The sequence below is a fragment of the Budorcas taxicolor genome, chromosome 24 (genome assembly GCF_023091745.1).
Source record: "Budorcas taxicolor isolate Tak-1 chromosome 24, Takin1.1, whole genome shotgun sequence".
Lineage (NCBI taxonomy): Eukaryota > Metazoa > Chordata > Mammalia > Artiodactyla > Bovidae > Budorcas > Budorcas taxicolor.
In genome coordinates, this window is record NC_068933.1 from 28,017,543 (window position 1) to 28,039,419 (window position 21,877).

General features: G+C 43.5%; 1 pseudogene; it reads left to right on the top strand.

The window, feature by feature from the left end:
• Positions 1 to 2,553: 2,553 nt before the first annotated feature.
• Positions 2,554 to 21,877, top strand: part of LOC128068261 (calpain small subunit 1-like) — a 189,696-nt pseudogene continuing 170,372 nt past the window's right edge.

A 21,877-nucleotide genomic window follows, 5' to 3' on the forward strand; every position in this document is an offset into this window, starting at 1 on the left:
TGTCCTTTGAATGCAATAAGTAGGAACTGGGTCAGAGCAGGCATTCATTTCCTGGGCTCCATCTCATCACAGAGTATTTTCTGACTTCATAGAAGCCAAATTTTGTGTGTAAGTGCACTTCTCAGGTGAGGTGGTCTGTAATCGTTCACGGATTCCCCAAAACCCCACTATCTTAAAGTTCACGTTTTCTTTGTATATGATCAGAAAATAATGTTGACTAATACGAGGACACTCAAGATGCATGAGTTTTTAGGGTGCATGAGGGATGAAAAGAAACAGACACGGAGTTCTAAGGACAGTCGGGCAGTCCACAGCAACAGAATTCGGTGGAAGGCAATTTGAAATGGTGGGAGCCAGCAGCAGCTCAAATGTTTTGGAAAGGTTTCATATAGCAAAAATTATAACATGCCTAGAAGACATGGAACATACTAACGAACACAGTAAATGATGTGCAGAGCAACAAAACAAGAGCTGTCAGAAAGCCAAGTGGCAGACCACTTTAAAATAAATGGTGCAGAAAAGGGCTATGAGGTCAAATGAACTAAAACACAAATGGAGACAGCTAGAGGTTTAAGGAAACCCTTATGGAAGCGACAGGACGTCTGAGGGTCAAGATACTCTTTCTTTTATCCCAACCAAAGGCAATTCTTATGGTTATTTAAGCATTCTTCTTATTATGTCCTCTGAGCAAAAACACATCCTTCACATACGAAGTGCCCAAATGTTTGAGGATGACTATTCAGACACTCCTTGACCTCCTTGCCTCAAACTTTAAGAGTTCCCAGTCCTTAGGGAGGAGGCTATTTCTAGTGAAGAGCCTCAGAGAACTGGATTAGGAGTTAGGATTTGACATGAGGGGAAATAAAGAGCCTCTGTCAGTTTCTGAATAAGCACTGTATCATGATCCAAACCAAAAATCTAAAGATTTTGAGTCACAAGGCTGTACGTGAAAAAACTGGGAAAAAGCCAAGTACAAGTCTCTTATGACCAGTCTAGGGCAGAACAGTGGAAATGAGAAGGAGAGGGTGAGCCAGAGAATTGCTGGACAGGAAGGATTGCAGAGCTTGGGAAAGTGCTTGGTGATGGATGAGATATCAGGGATTGAACTCTCCTTGACTTCCTAATGCACTTAGCAGCCCCAGTCCACAGGCAGGTGCAACTTGGAGGGAAAAACAAAAACAAACCAGCATTCAATTGCTACATCTTCTTATTACACGAGAAGCACAGATGTGTGATGGCCATGGAAGGGAATATGAAAACCAAGGATGCACTCTTGATGGAGCACAGAGCAAATAAGACCAAAAGTACATCTCAAGTAGATGTTGTCTCCTGGTTACTGAAAGGAAAGAGGAAAATGTCCAAACAGACTGGAGTGACTATCACAGAGTTTGATTCTGGAAGTCCTCTAAGGATGACCTTATACTCTGAGCAGAGGGAGTCCAAGGTATAGTATGGAATTCTGTCCATGCTCTGTATGGGGAGGGGAGTATACGGAAGAGGAACAAGAGGCCATTCCTCTTGGTACAGAAGGAACTAATTAACCTGGCGGAGGTAACTTACATGAAACTGACATTTGTTGAGCTTCTGCTGGGTGTCAGGCACTTTAGACACACTGTCTTATTTAAACCTTACAAAAATCCAACAAGGAAGAGTGAGACTTGAGATAAGTACAATAAGTATCCCCATTGACTGTTTTGATTGCTAAGAGTTCTTGGAAGGTCTTTCAGGAGAGAAATAAGCATTCTCTTTATGAAGGAAGTGTGTGTTTTCTCTGAGACACAGAGAACACTCAAGATAAAGAGTAATGAACTTTTAGGGGATGTGCTAGTCTCAGAATATAACCTGTACAAAGAGAGTGTTAAGGAACACATTATGATTGAAGAATATTTGATCACAGAGACAATAGGTCCAAGAGCTCCTGTGGTCTTCTTTTATGAAGATGAAGGATTATTGTCATTAGACCTCCTGATACAAGGCCCCCAGGCCCAGGTAGAAGAGCCGGAACTGAAGTAGTGACTTTTTTCAGATCCCTTGATCCTATGGGTCTTCACCAGAGTTTGTAAACCAGGAAGACCAGTGGGCACAGTTCTTCCTCTGATTTTTACATCTGTGGAAACGTTGGATCAATTTCTCTGTAAATGTACAAATCATCAACTTGCATGCGCCAATTTATCTATTCCTCTTTTATTTGATCTTCCTTATACCAGGTCAGGAGATAGGATATCTATAGCCCACACTCCCTCAAGACTCAGGCAGAGGATTCAGATAAAGGCAGCGATCAGGTAAGCTACCTGTAGCACTTGCAAAGAAAGAGGTTGCTTCCAGAATTTGCTAGAAAATAAATGTGGCTCAATTCTTTTATGCTGGGTGGATTTAGCTGCATTCCCCCAGGGGACTAATGTTTCTTCTCAGCGTTCTTTTCTTGAAATCCTTGTGAATGTTTGAGGAGAGGTCCCTCTAGAGATAACTATCTCAGTCACAGGCACAATGGCTTCTGAATTATGTTGCCATTTCTAGTGTGAATACTATGCTAATGCAGTATCATGGGTGACAATGAAAATACACCCTGGTCAGGACATTCAAATTTACGGCTTCAGCAACAGCCTTAACTTCACCCACGCTGGTAAGCTCAGGGTTTTATGTTATTGTACTTCCTGGGAAATTTATGCCTCGATGTGCAATGCGGGTGAGTTGTGGTTACTCTGGGAACCTTCATTTTGCATTTCCTGACTTCTGTGTGTTCAAAGGGACAAGCTCTCAAAACTAGCCCACAGAAAAGCACATCAGGTTGGCTAATGTTGCGTAATTCCCTGTGCCTGGGAAATGGAGCCAGGAACCTCCATGGCTGGGCATATTTCAGTCTGCTCCTGGGTTCACAGATCACAGAAGCAGAGGGAGATGATCAAGGTGGGTCTGCGGATGATGGAGACCCTGATCCAGGTGCCAAGCGCCAAGTAATGAACAAGAAAAGGAACGCTGATTAATTGGTGCTGTTATAATAACCATCACTGATTGAATACTTAGTCCATGCCAAGAGCTATTCTATGTACTTTCCTTGAATTTTTCATGTTAGCTTTATCTTCAGTCTTTGAAGTAGGTTTTATCATCCCAACTATGCCTACCTATCAGGATGCTGAGTGAAGGAGAAAATGCATACATTGTCCAAGGTCATGTGAGCAGCAGAGCCAGAACACAGATCTAGTTCTGTTGACCCCAGAGTTCATGTCCTACTCTGGGCTGCCTCTCCATCCAGTAAGACCTGATAGGTAACTCCAGCTCTGCTCGCTATGTAATCTCATGAGAAATTTAACCTTGGTTTCCTCTTTGGTGAAACAGGGGTGATACATAACTAACAGACCACTGGCAGCTTAAAGGGGATCAAGTTTATACATCATTTTGTTATTATCAGTGGTGTTCTCTGTTAAGGACTCTGAGATCACGGAGTTGGTTTAGTCAAGTGGAAAGGGCCAAGTAAGAAAGGTCTATCATATTTATCCTTGGTTATAAACTATTTGGGGCTTCCTGATGGCTTAGTGGTAAAGAATACGCCTGCCAATGCAAGAATCGTAGCTTCAGTCCCCGGGTTGGAAAGATCCCCTGGAGAAGGAAATGGTAACCTACTCCTGTATTCTGCCTGGGAAATCCCATGGACAGAGGAGCCTGGTGTGCTGCAGTCCACGAGGTCACAAATAGCCAGACACAACTTAGTGATTAACCAACCAACCAACCAACAATAAGCTATATGAGGGCAAGAATTTTTGCCTATTTTGTCCATTACATATGTCCAGTGCTATGAGAGTTCTTGGCACAGAGACAGTCATATCTGTTGCCTGAATAATTTGCATTAAGCTACCTCCCACTCCACGCTCTCTCCTGGCTCCTGCTGTCTTTGACATGGCTGTGTGCTGGGTACTTTGGGTACTTTCTGGCTTCTTTCAGAAACCACCTGTCTTGCCCAATCGCATCAGCAACTTACTTTCTGCTTGGAAACGGCCATATTACTTGGCAAATAATTTAGTGTGTTTTTACTCTTGGGAATTTGCAAAGCAACGCAAGTTTTTTGCATCCTATACTTTAAACCCACAATGATTCCCGATACGGACTTCTTAATGCTGTAACAAGATTTGGTGGGCGGGAGGGAGGGGGGAGATGAGTTTGGAAACTGACATTTGCCATCCTTAAAATTATACTAGATTGAAACCCACCTGTGTCTGTGTCCAAGATCAACTGGGCCAAACCTACGAAATCAGACAGTGCCACCCGCAGGAGACCCAGTTACCCCCCACAAGCTGTGGTCTCTAAGAAGTGCTGAAGTCTGTATATCTTAGCACCTATGTAATTGTTTTAGTTATTTATTCTGCCTCCCGAAGGATTTTTCTTATGTGCCTTATGCTTCTAAAGGAGCTTTTCAGGTTTTTGACATGAGTCTTATGTTTCTAAGCCCTCCAGCCAACACACAGCTTCAGTGCCCTACTATTTGTGCTTGAATTACCATTCAGTAAGTTTGGGGCTCAATGCTGTTTGATGTCATCATCTCTCCTGTGCCCTCCTGGAGCAAATGATTCCAGTATTTTTTTATCCTTATGGCCAGGTTTAAAATTCATTCATTCTAAAGTGACTCCTTGGCAGTTTCAGAAATGACCCATGGCCTCTGGCTCCTGAGGTCTTCCTGTCTGCTCTGCTTCCTACTAAGGTGATCTTCCTCCAAGACAGTGTTCTTGTTTCTGATTACTCCTCTCCTCTCTCACCTCACCCCTTCCTGATTCCCTCTCATTTCTTCTCTGAGATTAAAAAAGGGCAAGTTTATGAAATTGACAAAGACATATCTTGCAATGATGAAACCAAGACCTTGGAGTTTGAAACTCACAGACTCAGAGAATGAACTTATGGTAACAAGGGGGGAAGAGATAATTAAGAAGTTTGGGATTGACAGGTACACGGTGCTGTATTTAAAATAGATAGCCAACAAGGACCTCCGGTAGAGCACAAGGAACTCTGTTCAATGTAATGCGGTGGCCTGGATGGGAGGGGAGATTGGTGGAGAACGGATACACGTATATGCATGGCTGAGTCCCTTCACTATCCACCTGAAAGTATCACAACTTTGTTAATTGGCTATTCTCCAATATAAAACAAAAAGTTAAAAAAAAAAAGGCGTTGGAGTTTGCATCACAGGTTTGCCACTTCACGTCTGTGTGACCAAGAGGAAGTTGTCTTAGTCTCTTAGACCCACTTTCTCAGTCACCAAATGACATAGCTGAGCCTTCTGTACGAGAACTGACCTGTCCTTGGCACCCACTGAAAGTCTCCTATCCCTGAGGAAGAAGAGTCGTACTGTGGACTTCTTAGAAGTATTCTATTAACAATAAAAGTTAATTTTTAAAGCTATCAGCCAGATTTTTTTTTTTTGAGGGGATAAATGAGGAAGATAAGCCAGAAAGAAATGTTGTCATAACTGTGGGAATTTCTGTGTTTACTAATTTGACTTTCTTTACAATTCATGAAGTAAAAGATTTATTTTGGTTTTGTACCTTGTGTATGCGTGTGTGTGTGTGTGTGTGTATGTGCGCACACGTGTGTATGTTTCACTTGAGCTTAAAATCCTGTTTCATGTCAGAACCAGTGAATGCATTCATCCCTTTGAATAAAAAATTCAGGGAGTACCTCTTCTGTGCCTGCTCCCCTGCGAAATGCAGGTTAGTACAGAGGCCCAGGCAGGAGAAACAGAAAACCACATAAATGATGATAATACATTGTGACAAACACCACCATGGCGCCTCATCGGGGAGCTCATTTTTGTGGCCTCCTGTCCCTGTTTCAGGAAATGGAAGCATTTATGGGAGACGTTCTGAAGGGAATTTCCCCTGGCGCTTCTCCATGTCAGAGGGGACGTTTCTTTTGAAGTGTCTCTTATTATCGGAAGACAAAGCTCTCCAGAACGCTGCTGGCGGAAGCCGCAGGCAGTTGCAGGGGGAGAGAGGTCAGTCAGGATTATTGTTCTGTCGTAATTAATTAAAGAATCTTCCTAAGGTTCCCGAAAGCCCTAGAGACGTGTGCCATGAATACGAGGCAAGTGCTTTGGCTTCTGGGTTTTGTTTTCGCTGCACGTTTGTAGAGATTCAGCAGTGAGGATGGTGTGTATGAGTCAAACAGCCTATGAGAGCAAATGACAGACGTGTGTCACAGCCCACAGTTGGCAAACTGCGTGAAACGGCTAGTCGTGTCCGACTCTTGCAACCCCATGGACTGTAGCCCACCAGGCTTCTCTGTCCATGGGATGCCCCAGACAAGAAGACTGGAGTGGGTTGCCCTTTCCTTCTCCAGGGGAATCTTCCCAACCCAGGGATCAAACCCGTGTCTCCTGCATTGCAGGCAGACTCTTTACCATCTGAGCTACCAGGGAAGCCCCAAGTTCTCAAGAGTGTTGTTTATTGGTTGGTTGGTTGGTTTGGTGGCTGGCTGAGCCCTTTGGAACCTCCTATGCCTCCACGCGTACATACACACCTTTACCAGGCATCCTTGGTTCCTCGGCTGAAGGCAGCCAGCCATTCAGGAGGTGACTTGAAGACAGGACAGTGGTGGTGAGAGGTTTCAGCTCCTCTCCTCCCTTGGGGAAGCTGGGCTTAGGCCTGGCCACTGTGGTGTCCCTAACTCCGGCTACCATTATCCTGCTTCTCACTGGGAGGTGTCAGGCTGCTTCTCAACCTGTGTATCCTGTGTCTGCTTCTTGATAAAAGAATAAAGTGGGAAAAAAAAAAAAAAAACTGAGGACACTGGAGGGACAGTCTCAATTCTAAATATCCTGCTTCATTCATTTTTAGATGTTGTTTCAAACCGTGTGTCCTGTTTCGGATCTGTTCGTGACGCTGTGTCCTGTTTGTGATCTCCTTGTGAACAGCAGACTTCAGTATTCTTCTCTCAGCACATAAAATCCATTCTCTGTGGTGTTTCTTTGCCATCCAAGAGCCCTGCTTTTCCGTTCATCCTTAGTGGCCCCCACGTGCCTGTCTGCTCTCCTGTTCCGTCCACCCTTAAGGGCTCTCTCTCCAGGCCTGGCATTTTCCATCTCACGTTGCCAATGGACCCTGGAGATGATGGTGGTGTCGGGGGTGCGAGGGCAGGGGTATGACAAGACAGAGCTCTGAGGTCCTCACAGACATCAGCTTGGCTTCATGCTCCGCAGCCCCCCCGCCCCACTCCAGCCATGAATGGCAACTGAGTGAACGGTGTAGAAGGCAGAGGCTAGACATTCCCAGCTAGCATCCCACTTCCCCCTCAGTGGTGAATCTTGCTGTGTTCCCTTGAGTAAGTCACTTAACACTTCTGGGCTCATGTTTCCTTATCTGAAAAGTGGGGACAAAAATTGTACTAATCTCACGGAGCTATTAGCTCCATTAATATATGTATTTAGAACAGTGAATAAAAAACAGTGGGTACAATATGAGTATTTGCTGTTAATATCACTGACTGCTATTACTGCTACAATCCATCAGTGTTAGTGTAAGTGTTTAGGAGTTTTTGGTGTAACACACGTAGTGATACAGGCCGCTGGGGAAGCTCATGAGCACAGGGAAGGAAAGAAAAAGAAGTGAATGTTAGCCAAGGCCAAAGCCCTGGAGCTCCCCTGGTGACTCAGTGGTAAAGAATCTGCCCGCCAGCGCAGGAGACACAGATTCAATCCCTGCTCCGGAAAGATCCCACGTGCCTCAGAGCAACTAAGTCCGTGCGCAACTACTAAGCCTGTGCCCTACAGCCTGGGAGTTGCAACTACTGAGCCCACGTGCCACAATTATTGGAGCCTGCAGGCCCTAGAGCCTGTGCTTGACGGCAAGAGAAGCCAGTGCAATGAGAGGCCCAGACACTGCAACTGGGGAGTGGTCTCCGCTCTCCACAACTAGAGAGCAACCCAGGCAGCAACAAAGACCCAGCACTGCCAAATCATAAAACTACACAGATAAATAAAATTTAAGAAAAAAAGAATGGTTCTTTAAAAAAAAAAAAAAAAAAAGACCAAAACCCTCCTTTCCCCCCTAGCACATCCTACAAGTTGATGCCCAGGGCAGTCAGGACCGTCCTGGATGGTGTAGGGCTGCTCTAGGGTCTGGTCCCGTCATTCCTTTAGGTTTGCCTGGACTTTCCTGTCCACTCCCCACCCCATCGAGTGGCTAGCTGTCACTCTCCCCTCTGACTCAGCCAGCAGGCATCTTCAAAAATCAACACAGGGAAACCCACAGCCAAGCATCACAACTTTATCTATTGCCTGCTCCTCACTCCATGACATAAGGTTCCTCCCAGTGAAGTTGTGGGTCTTTATGAGCACCACCCCCCCTTTCTTATCCCTCCATCAACTCCATAACAAATCATGACATGTGCAGCACAATTTGGCTTGGAATTTGAGCTTTGACTTTTACCCAAAAAATTATGTGTTTCTAAATATTGGCCGTCACTTCTACTATTTGAGTCTAGATGATACGTGCATATATTTCCTGTCTATTCAGATGACTGGTAACTTGGATGACAATGTGTTTTTCTGGTTGTTTTATTTTACATAAACTCTAACCTCTTTCTCTAACCCTTGAATTATTTTTTTCAAGGGATCAGCCAATTTGTGTTTGGTTGTCTAGAAAAAAAAAAAAAGGTGTCTTATGGTGATTAGATAGAGGCAAACTTGCTTTCAGAGAATGTAATTTTCTTAAGATATGGGAGCTTGCTGACTTCCTTTCTTTGACACAAATATTACACCTTATCTAGACCTACTAATGAGATTAACCTAGAAAACGGATCTGCAAAATGGAAGCTTTGTTTTAAACTTTGACAATTTCCCCATTAGAAAAAAAAGAATGCTGTGAAATCATTCATTAGAAAAAAAAAAAGCAAGCGGTGAAAAAGAACAATTGAATCATGTTCATTAAATTTAGAATTTCAGGCCAAAAATACAGAAAGGGAAAAAAAGAGAGAGAGAGAGATGCTAGCCAAGGGCAAATAAAGGCAGTTTGCAATCAATGGTGGCTGCCAAGGGCCAAGCAAAGTTCCCCGTTGGCCTTTGACGAATATTTTTCTAGAACAGGCGAACAACAGACAACTGTCTGATCACTCGGACCTTCGCCAGGATTTCTGGCCGCAGCAGTTCATAGGAAGTGTGTATGGTGAAAGTGTGCCTGTTATGAAGGAGCAGAGGCCAGCAGCTATAATGGAAGGTAGACAGAAAGGGAAGTTTTACTCTTATTCTGTCCCAAGGTGCTTAATTTTTCCTTAATCCTTTGCTCACCATTTATCACAGAAGCTTCTTCAATTCAGATGTGCTGAGTTGCTTCAGTTGTGTCCGACTCCTTGCAGTGCCATGGACTATAACCTGTCAAGCTCTCCTGTGCATGGGATTTTCCAGGCAAGAATACTGGAGTAGGTTGCCGTTTCCTCTTGCAGGGGATCTTCCTGACCCAGGATTGAGCCAGCATCTCTTATGTCTCCTGCACCGGCAGGCGGGTTCTTTGCCGCTAGTGCCACCCTTTTTTCAGCCTGTGAGTCTTCAAACACACGTAGCCCACCCATTCCATGTAGTTTTTCCCCCTGAATCTGGCCCATATGATGTCACATTTCTCTACTTTGTGGAGATAAACCTCAAATTCCTATAAAGGCCAGTGAAGTAACATACATGAGGGAAACTGCCCAGAATTTCCAGATCTTCCTATTTTTTATTTAAATATTTATTTATTCATTTGGTTGCACTGGGTCTTAGATGTAGCATGCGGGATTTTCATTTTTCATTGCTGTTGTGTGGGGTATTTAGTTGTGGGCATGTGGGATCTAGTTCCCTGACTGGAGATCAAACCTGGGCCCCCTGCATTGTGAGGGAGGAGTCTTAGCCACTGGACCACGAGGGAAGTCCTTAGGTCTTCCTCCTTTCAAAGAAGCTTGGCGAGGGTGGGATGATTTGGGGGAATGGCACTGAAACATGTATATTATCATATGTGAAATGAATTGCCAGTCCAGGTTCGATGCATGATAGAGGATGCTCGGGGCTGGTGCACTGGGATGACCCAGAGGGATGGTATGGGGAGGGAGGTGGGAGGGGGTTCAGGATGGGGAACACGTGTACACCCGTGGCGGATTCATGTCAATGTATGGCAAAACCAATACAATATTGTAAAGTACTTAGCTTCCAATTAAAATAAATAAATTTATAATAAAAAATAATAAAGAAGCTCAAGTTTCAGCTGGTTTCCCGAGTTAGGTTTTCCATTGTCACCGGTCCCTTTAACTCATCACTCCTGCCTTTCAGGAAGTAACAGGAAGAGTGATCTCCAGACAGAGCCTGTGCATTCTCAGTGTTAGGGACCGTCTCTCCTCCTCTGGATACCTTCCCCACTGTAGCTCATCATGTAAATGGTCCCTATAGACAGGGATCCCATCAGAGTGCTTGAGAAGAGAGCACAAGCAAAGCCTCCCTTTGAGATGAGTAGACAGAGGCTTCTCTTATTTCTGACTGTTCCTATTTCTGAATCCCAGCTCCAGGAAGTTAAGACATACTACTGATACCAGGAGTAAATGCATATCTTGAAGAAGCTTCTAACCTTCCAGATTTCTCTCTTTGCTTTGTCCACATTATTGCCTCTATTTGAATGTCTACACCGGTATTTCACATGTCCAAGCTCAACCTGTGACTTAAGGATCAGCTCAACTAATGTCTATCTGAGATCTTTCCACATTTTAAAGTTTTCTCTCTGAACTTTGACAACTGCAGCAGTTTATCTATTAGTATTGAGCCAGAACTTAACACTTATAACCCTATATTTTAGTTATTTGCATACATTTACCATATTCTTGTACATCACAATAAACTAATTTCTTGGAGGATTCAAGCTCAGCATTACATCTCCTTGCAAAGCACATTGTTGACTTGGTAAATGTTAACAGAATGAATGTTTTACTTCTTCCAGCTCCACGATGCAATTGTTTAACACTGTAATTTTCATTTCAAATGACTATATTGCTTACTAACACATTCATTTACATCTAGTATTTTGTCCTCAGTTTACTTTTGAATATTAGCAGTTATTTATTTAGCATGGTGAGGTTGTAATCTGACACTGATCTCAATGTGATCTTGTGTATTTCAAGACGTTCAAAATAAAAACAATCAAACGATCTGGAAGCTTACAGGCTCTCTTATTAATCATGTATCTTGGCAGTGAGAGTTGCAATATGTTGCCACCTTTTAATTAAATCTGTATTCTGGTGAATTAGCCAAAAGAGAGAACATTTAAAAAAAAATGAACCAAGAAGGATAAGAAGGATAATAAGTTTAGGAAACCGCTTGGGTAATCAGAACCCTTGGTGTAGAAACACCAGGACTACATCATTTTCCCAGCGGCTATGAGAATGCTGCAGGAAGGAAGGGAGGCCAGGAAAGAACCTTTCCATTTTGACTGGAAAATAACCAATAAAATATTATATTGCCTTATAATATATTAACGGATACCATTGAACCGAAAGGACGAGTCAATTAGGAGCTTGACTAGATTGGGAGTGTTAGACAGCAGATGAAATTTTAGAGGCTATGTAGATTCTAGGATACTACTATCCATGACTGCGTTACAGAGCTCTTTGAAAACTGGCTAACAGCTATAGGTTTTGTTTATTATTTTATTGGAAGATAATTGCTTTGCAATGCTGTATTGGTTTCTGCCATACAACACGAATCAGCCATATATATATATATCTCCCCTTCCTCTTGAGCCTTTCTCCCACCCCTGCATTCCACCTTCTGGTTGTCACAGGGTGTCACAGAGTGCCCCTGAGTTACACAGCAGCTCCCCACTGGCTCTCTGCTTTGCACACAGCACTGCGTATATGTCAGTGCTCCTGTGTCATTTCATCCCACTGTCCCCTTCCCCTGCTGTGTCTACAACACCGTCCTCTACGTTTGCGTTGATCTTATCTTCAAAAGCACATATATACAAAGAGATGGGAATACCAGACCACCTGACCTGCCTCTCGAGAAATCTGTATGCAGGTCAGGAAGCAACAGTTAGAACTGGACATGGAACAACAGACTGGTTCCAAATAGGAAAAGGAGTACGTCAAGGCTGTATACTGTCACCCTGCTTATTTAACTTCTATGCAGAGTACATCATGAGAAACACTGGGCTGGAAGAAACACAAGCTGGAATCAACACTGCCAGGAGAAATATCAATCACCTCAGATATGCAGATGACACCACCCTTATGGCAGAAAGGGAAGAGGAAGTAAAAAGCCTCTTGATGAAAGTGAAAGAGGAGAGTGAAAAAGTTGGCTTAAAGCTCAACATTCAGAAAACGAAGATCATGGCATCTGGTCCCATCACTTCATGGGAAATAGATGGGGCAACAGTGGAAACAGTGTCAGACTTTATTTTTTTGGGCTCCAAAATCACTACAGATGGTGACTGCAGCCATGAAATTAAAAGACGCTTACTCCTTGGAAGAAAAGGTATGACCAACCTAGATAGCATATTCAAAAGCAGAGACATTACTTTGCCGACTAAGGTCTGTCTAGTCAAGCCTACGGTTTTTCCAATAGTCATGTATGGATGTGAAAGTTGGACTGGGAAGAAGGCTGAGCGCCGAAGAATTGATGCTTTTGAACTGTGGTGTTGGAGAAGACTCTTGAGCGTCCCTTGGACTGCAAGGAGATCCAACCAGTCCATTCTGAAGGAGATCAGCCCTGGGATTTCTTTGGAAGGAATGATGCTAAAGCTGAAGCTCCAGTACTTTGGCCACCTCGTGTGAAGAGTCGACTCATTGGAAAAGACTCTGATGCTGGGAGGGATTGGAGGCAGGAGGAGAAGGGGATGACAGAGGATGAGATGGCTGGATGACATCACTGACTTGATGGACGTGAGTCTGAGTGAACTCTGGGAGTTGGTGATGGACAGGGAGGCCTGGTGTGCTGCGATTCATGGGGTCACAAAGAGTCGGACACGAGTGAGCGACTGAACTGAACTGATATCTTAAAAAGCACATAGATACAAAACTAGCCGTAGGTTGAGACTTGTTGCTTTAGAACACATTACCTTCTTAGGGGCAAGGAAAATGCACCTTGGGAAGCGCTGGCAATTTTCTCACGATCGTATAAGAAATTAGTGACAGAGAGGTAGGGTCACTGGACAGGGCCTCCAGGACTCAAGCCTCGGTGTTGGTGTTTTCTCTGATGGTTGGTATCCAACAAATTAAGTAATTAATTTTGATTGAATAAAACTCACTTATAATTTTGCTCGCTAGGAGGGAAATAGAAATTAAAGTCTAAGATCCTCGGTGTCAGGCACCATACCAAGTCCTTTCACATATACGACTCTACTACCACAACAACCATAGGCAATATTATTATTATTTTACATTGAGGAAATGAAGACTAAGAGAGACTGACTTTCTGGGACTTCCATGGACTTTACTTTCCATGAAGGGGGCACAGGTTCCACCCCTAGTTGGGGAGCTATGATCTCCTATGCCTTGGGGCCAATAAAATCAAAGCATAAAACAGAAGTAATACTGTAACAACTTCAAAAAAGCCTTTAAAAATAGTCCACATTAAAAAATCTTCAATGGAAAAAAAAAGAGAGTGGCTTTCTCAAATTTATACAGATGTAAAATAAGACTCAGATATGAATCCACAGCTTTTCATAGCCATTTAGAGATCACTTAGGGCAGCAAATATCATCTTCTTCAATAACCTGAACTAGTTCAGGCTTGAGCATATTGCAGCTTGGGGACCCTCCCCTCCCCATTCCCCTCCACAGCTATTCCTCCCTTACTGGGCTGCAAGTAGTCTCGGAATTGCCAAATCAGCAACCACATGGCCACTTAAGCAATTTCCTTGGTCAATATGGTGTTCTCTTCCATCACCACGCTTTCATCAGGCTGATAGTGATGCCTGCCAGGGAGGATGGGAGGCAGGTTTTCCCTTCTCTCCTGTTTTTATCATAAAGCACTTTGGTCCGTTTGAGGGCTTCCCAGGTGGCACAGTGGTAAAGAATTCTCCTGCAATGCAGGAGACACAGGAGACGCAGGTTTGATCCCTGGATCAGGAAGATCCCCTGGAGGAGGAAAGGGCAACCCACTCCACTCTTCTGACCTGGGAAATCGCATGGACAGAGGAGCCTGACAGGTTACAGTCCATGGGGTCACAAAGAGACGGACACTACTTAGCACCATAGTCTCTGTTCATGCTTCATGTTTAAGCACCTGCCTCTGAAATCTAGCAAACTGGTCTTGATCAAGTGATTAGGCTGTTGAAGTTTCTCACGATGGTTCCAGAAAAAGTCTCCACTCAAGGTCATTAGCCTCACCTAGATAGCTTAATGGTTAAGAACACAGAATCTGGAATAGATTACGAGTCCATAATGTAATCCTGTTGACTTAGCAAAGTTCATCTTTCTTAGATCCCTTTCCTAACCTGCAAAATTGAGGGGGGAAATAGCTTTGTTTATTCATTAAATTGGACAGAACAGCTTGCGGGGTCTTAGTTTTCCAACCAGGCATCAAACCTGCACCCTCGGCAGTGAAAGCGCAGAGTCCTAACCCCTGGACTCCCAGGGAATTTCCCAAATAGCTTTACATTGTTGGGAATAGTAAGTAAGAAGATGAATATAGAGCTTTTAGGTGAGTGTCTGGCTTGTGGAAATTTCTCGGTAATGCTGTCTATTGTCATGTCTTCAAGTGTATCTGGGGCAATATGCAGAAGCAGGGCTCCTGGCCAGGGGGTACCCTCTCATTTCTTTCACTGTCCAAACACATTCTCCTTGGCCGCTGAGGAATCCCACGCCTGGTCCATGGAGCCACTGTTCTCTTCTCCACAGCAGCTCCTGGTTTTAGCAGCTGCGAGGATGGCACAGACAAGGCACCCTAATCTCATCTCCTTTTTTTCCACTCATGCTGTGTTATCTATGCTCAGGACCGCACTCCAGCTTTCATTACCTCTGAAATTGTTCACGGACGCTCACTCCCTAATACATTGTGCGTCCTTCTTCCTACCTTCCCAATGCACCTTTCACTTCAACAGTACTTTGTTGATGTTGTTTAGTTGTTAATTTGTGCCCAACTCTTTGAGACCCTACGGACTGTAGTCTGCCAGGCTCCTCTGTCCATGGATTTTCCAGGCAAGAATACTGGAGTGAGTTGCCATTTCCTTCCCCAGGGGGTCTTCCAGACCAAGGGATCGAACCCACATCTCTTGCATTGGCAGACAGATTCTTAACCACTGAACCACCAGGGAAGCCACCAACAGTACTTGGACCTCGTCAGACCCTCTGCAATCCATTCCCCCTGTCGTTTCCCATCGCTGAGCTCCTCCCTTTCTTCTCCCGTGTCTGTATTCAGCAGATGTTTTGTGAGCCTTCATTACCATTCATCCCTTGTCCACCTCTTCACTGCACTGACTTCTAAAACTGCCCACTGCTAATAAATGCACCCACTAGTCCTCAGCGCTCAGAAAACCTTTACAGAAGTAAAGAAAGCTGAGATAACTAGACCGAACAAGAGAAAACAAAAATCTCTGCCTATGAGGAATGGAATTACAGATGACCTTGCTATAGGCTTTTCAGGGATAAACATGTACCCCATAAACAACCCAAGTCCTTATTTCTTGTTGAAACTCGAACATAAGGGCTGATGTATGCTTGCTTGTCTATTTGTTTATTTATGCTCTGATTTATTTTATTAAATGTGACCATGAAAAGTAAGCTACACAGCATGGACTTCATTTAGAAGGTTGTGCCTATTTGTCTTGTTTGGAATTAATTGTTTTTCACGTTTAGCTCATTATAGCAAGGAACTGGTACTCTAATATTAGAGCAATAGTAACATGAATATACATATTCTAGTAATCTAACGTGACAGATTTAAGGTTGCTGACTCACAGCATTGCTTGGAAAATGAATCTGAATCTCGGAAAACTGCAAAGTTCAGTTTGTAATTTTCTAAACCTCTTGGGCTAAAATTCAAAATGTAAATTTTGTAAAATTAGACTTCAAAAGACATTACTGCAGTATAGTATTTACCGATTCTTAGGGTTGGGATGGAGGTACTTTGTCATGGTGTTCCTAATTACATATTAGGTTCTTATTTCAAGAGCCCTTTGAAAAGTGTATATTAATGTGTGTGTGTGTAGTATTAGGGAAATACTTCTTATGGGAAATAAAAACTAGAACATAAATTCAGAGGAGCAAACAATATTGATCAGCCATTGTGCACCAAGTTGAGGTTTCTCACTAGATTTGACGAAGAATGAGATCTAGCATTGTTTTTTCTAAATAAAGGAGATAAGGTTCAAGTGCTTTTTCTCTCCATGAAAGCTTATTTTCTAAATTCCAGTCACGAGGTTGTTTTTTTTTTTTCTTTTTTAAAGCCACTCTTCTAACTGGATAAATGGCTCCCTCTGGACTGAGTTGTAGAATTAGGGCAGGTCCTCAAGACATCTGTGTTTGGCAGAACCCAAATCAATCCACCTGCCTTTAACTTTTATTATCCATAAAACCTATCTTTGGCACTTTCTTTTCTAAGTAAATTCATCCCTCTGCCAACTTAAGGAATGAAAAGGCTGAACCAAAATTCTTGGCCAGTTTTTTTGTTTGTTTGTTTTTCTTTTCTGAAAATGATCGGTACTTTTCACAAAACAGAATTTCATCAGGGATGTTGCTGTCACTGCAAGTAAAGAGAATGAGAAAGGTGGAGAGGAAGGAAGAGAGCAAAAGGAGAAGAAATGAGGGTGTATGAGGGAACAGTTAGCAGCAACAAGCATCTGCTCTGTGCCTTGGATCCTGTTTAGAATCTTAGGGGATGTGGGAGAAGTAAAGTGACACGCAGCCCACCTAACAGACGGCACGGTCATCCTCTGTGGTCACCGCGCACACGTGAGCAACGAGGCTGTGCCTCTCTCTAACAAGTCTTGTGTTTTCCACCAGTGCCTTCTTTGCCCACAAAGTCTCCTGCGGTTTATCACATTCATCCAAGGAAGGGAATATCACTGCTTTATCCATTGCTGTGTTCCCAGCACCTACCCTAATCGGTATGCAAACATTTACTGAATAATCAACTGATAAATTGAAACAGTCACAAATACCTGAGTGGAGATTTGTAGTGAGGAGACAGATCAATAGCTGGAGAATAGCTGAAAATATATGTTTGGCAGTCTCCCCGGATTTTTCAACTTGAGTTAATTTCTGTCCAGTCATGGTGTTTGTAGACATAGGCAATGCTGGTACATCTGATCTAACCTGAGTCTCCACTGCCCTCTGTGACAGTCTTTGATGTTGTTTGCCAACTATTCAGATTCTTTCCATTCGGGCATAGGCCACGTGACTTTAGTTCTAGCCAATGAGTTTAGGTGGAAGTGACATATATCACCTTGAATCAGAACTGTTAACTGGAAAAGTAAGACTCTCTGTGTTTCTTTTTGCCACAGTGACTGACAATGTTCCCATGAGTGACTATCTATCAACCCTCCCACCCCGCAGCAGACAGTGGCAAGTAAACAGAGCCCCCAGCTGACGTCAGTGACATGTTCTATGAGCTAGAAATAAACCATTGTTGTCTATGAGCTCTGAGATGTTGGTGTTGTATTACCATAAGGTTATGTAGCTTCTCTTGATGGATATGCTTCTTGACCTAACGTATATAAGTAGGTCCATCTCAAGTTTCCAGTGTCTTCAACGTTCTTTGCTTTCTCCTTAACCTGGCTAATCTTTTTCTTCGTCTCCACTCACTGAATTCTTAACCTTTCTGTAAAGACTCAACATGAGCGTCCTACCTTGTCCCAAACCTCTCTTGACCATTTCGGGTGTGGTTTAGCCACTAAGTCATGTCTGACTCTTTGTAGCCCACCAGGCTCCACTGTCCATGGGATTTCCCAGGCAAGAATATTGTAGTGGGCTGCTGTTTCTTTCTCCAGGGGATCTTCCCGATCCAGGGATTCAATGTGCATCTCTTGCGCCTTCTGCATTGGCAGGCAGATTCTTTACCCCTGAGCCACCTGGGAAGCCCATTTCAGTCCTCAGAGCTAGATCCTTCCTCTGAGTTCCTGAAGTCCTGATGAGGAAAGTTCTTAGTTCCTTACCTACTGCTTGGTGTGCTAATTTTTCAAGGGAGCACATGTTCTTTTTCTACTTTAACACAAATTCCTAGAAATAATCTGAAATCATGCTTATTATTGAATCTCTCAAAGCCCCTTTGAATCTTCTGGGATGAACCACCCACAGCCCTGATTCATTCACTTATTCAATCTATCAGGAGACATTTAAAGAAACCCTAGCTTGTCTGTTGAAGACTCTGGTTAGTTGTTAATCCATCCTTTTTGCTTTTCCTCTTGTGCATACAGCTAGCCTTCATCTGTCAGTTTGTATTATAGTTACATTCAATCACGGGACCAAATTCAGGCTGATTATATGTGAGTAGAGTGATGCTGAATGGGTTCTTTCTTGGCACATAAAAATCTTCCCTGATGGTGCAGTGGATGGGCATCTGCCTGCCAATGCAGGGGACACGGGTTCGATCCCTAGTCTAGGAGGATTTCCCATGGCATAGAGCAGCCAAGCCTGTGAGCCGTAGCTACTGAAGCCGTGCACCCCAGGGCCCTCCCACCACAACAAAAAGTAGTCCCTGCTCGCAGTACCTAGAGAAAGCCTGTGCAGAGCAATGAAGACCCAGTGCAGCCAAAAATAAATAAACAAACAAATAAATAAAAGCTGTGATGATCAGTTTCCTTCTTTTCTTTATCGATTTCTAGGGTAATTCACCATTTGGACTTTTGAGTGGATAAAACTTTTATTATGGTAAACCACTGAGAGTTAAGGTTGTATCTGTAATAGCTGCTAACATGATCCTAATTAATAAAGAGATCTGAGAGTAAGGGATTGTCATTTTAAACATCAAGGTCAGGGAGTTCTTATTGAGAAGGTAACATATGAGCAGACAGTTGAGAGTAGAGGGAGGGAGCCCTGTGACCATGTAGATGGAGAAACTTCTGATTCAGCTCAGTTCAGTCGCTCAGTTATGTACAACTCTTTGCAACCCCATGGACTGCAGTACACCAGGCTTCCCTGTCCATCTCCAACTCCAAGAGCTTGCTCAAACTCATGACCATTGAGTTGGTGATGCCATCCAACCATCTCATCCTCTGCCTTTCCCTTTTTCTTCAGCCTTCAACCTTTCCCAGGGTCTTTTCTAATGAGTCAGTTCTTCACATCAGGTAGCCAAAGTATTGAAGTTTTAGCTTCTGCATCAGTCCTTCCAATGAATATTCAGGACTGAATTCCTGTAGGACTGAGTGGCTTTATCCTTGCAGTCCAAAGGATTCATAAGAGTCTTCTCCAATACCACAGTTCAAAAGCATCAAATCTTCGGCACTCAGCTTTCTTTATGGTAAAGCATCTACCTACAATGAGGGAGACCGGGGTTCAATCCCTGGGTCAGGAAGATCTCCTGGAGAAGGAAATGGCAACCCACTCCAGCATTCTTGCCTGGAAAATCCCATGGATGGAGGAGCCTGTTAGGCTACAGTCCATGGGGTCGCAAAGAGTCGGACATGACTGAGCGACTTCACTTTCACTTTTCTTTCTCACATCCATACATGACTACTGGAAAAACCATAGCTTTGGCTAGATGGGCCTTTGTTGGCAAAGTAATGTCTTTGCTTTTTAATATGCTGTCTAGGTTGGTCATAGCTTTTCCTCCAAGGAGCAAGCATCTTTTAATTTAGTAAACTTGAGAGCTGGACTGTGAAGAAAGCTGAGTGCCAAAGAATTGATGCTTTTGAACTGCAGTGTTGGAGAAGACTCTTGAGAGTCCCTTGGACTGCAAGGAGATCCAACCAGTCCATTCTGAAGGAGATCAGCCCCGGGTGTTCTTGGGAAGGAATGATGCTAAAGCTGAAACTCCAATACTTTGGCCACCTGGTGCAAAGAGTTGACTCATTGGAAAAGACTCTGATGCTGGGAGGGATTGGGGGCAGAAGGAGTAGGGGATGACAGAGGATGAGATGGCTGGATGGCAACACGGACTCGATGGATGAGAGTCTGAGTGAACTCTGGGAGTTGGTGATGGACAGGGAGGCCTGGCGTGCTGCGATTCATGGGGTCGCAAAGAGTTGGACGTGACTGAGGGACTGAACTGAACTGATGGTTACCAAAGGGGAAAAGTGGGAGGAAAGGATAAATTGAGAGTTTGGGATTGTCTTAAAAGCCTTAAGACAAATAGACATCAGCCATATAGACACTACTATATATAAAATAGGTAACCAATAAGGATCCACTGCAGAGCATAGGAAACTCTGCTCAATATTCTGTAATAACCTAAACAGGAAAAGAATTTTTAAAAGACTAGATGCATGTTTATGCATAGCTGCATCACTTTCCTGTATAAGTGAAACTAACACAACGTTGTTAATCAACTCTTGTTGTTCATTCACTAAGTCATGTGGGACTCTCTGTGACCCCATGGACTGCGGCACACCAGGCTCCTATGTCTTCACTGTCTCCCAGAGTTTGCTCAAACTCCTGTCCATTGAACCAGTGACGCCATCTAACCATCTTATCCTCTGCTTCTCTCTTTTCCTTCTTCCTTCAACCCATCCCAGCATCACTATCTTTCCCAATGAGTCAGTTCTTCACATCAGGTGGCCAAAGTATTGGACTTCAGCTTCAGCAACAGTCCTTCCAATGAATATTAGGGTTGATTTCCTTTAGGATTGACTGGTTTGCTCTCTTTGCAGTCCAAGGGACTCGCAAGAGTCTTCTCCAGCACCACAACTCAAAAGCACCCATTCTTCAGCACTCAGCCTCCTTTATGGTCCAACTCTCACATCCATACATGCCTTCTGGGAAAACCATAGCTTTGACTATACTTTTTGTTGGACAAGGGGTATCTCTGCTTTTTAATACACTGTCAAGGTTTGTCATAACTTTCCTTCCAAGGAGCAAGTGTCTTTTAATTTCATGGCTACAATCGTCTAACTCTTTGTGGCCCCATGGACTGTAGGCCACAAACCTCCTTTGTCCATGGAATTTTCCAGGCAAGACTATTGGAGTAGGTTGCCATTTCTTACTCCAGGGGATATTCCTGTCGTAGGGATGGAACCCATGTCTCCTGTGTCTCCTGCATTGGCAGGTGGGTTCTTTACCACGAGGGCCATCTGAGAAGCCCCTCAATCAATTCTACTCCAATGTTAATAAAAATTTTAAAATGCATACTTTAAATGGGGGAAATCAAAGATAATGATCCAGACAGAGAAAATAGTATGTGTAAAAGCCTTAAGGCAGAAGCATGCCTGGCATTGTCCCAGGACTACAGTTAGCTCTAGGCCATTCAGGTATGACCTAAATCAACTATTTGATGATTATACAGTGGAAGTGATGAATAGAGTCAAGGGATTAGATCTTGCAGACAGAGTGTCTAAAGAACTATGGACAGAGGTTCGTAACATTGTACAGGAGGCAAAAACATCCCAAGAGAAAAAGAAATGCAAGATGGAAAAGTGGTTGTTTCAGGAGGCTTTACAAATAGCTGAGGAAAGAAGAGAAGTGAAAGACAAGGGAAAAAGAGACAGATACACCCAACTGAAAGCAGAGTTCCAGAGAACAGCAAGGAGAACTAAGAAGGCCTTCTTAAGTGAACAATGCAAAGAAGTAGAGGAAAACAATAGAATGGGAAAGACTAGTGATCTCCTCAAGAAAATAAGAAATATCAAGGGAACATTTCATGCAAGGATGGGCAGATAAAGGACAGAAAAGGTAAAGACCTAACAGAAGCAGAAGAGATTAAGAAAAAGAGGCAAGAATACAGAAGAACTATACAAAAAAAGGTCTTAATGACTAGGATACCCACGATAGTGTGATCAGTCACCTAGAGC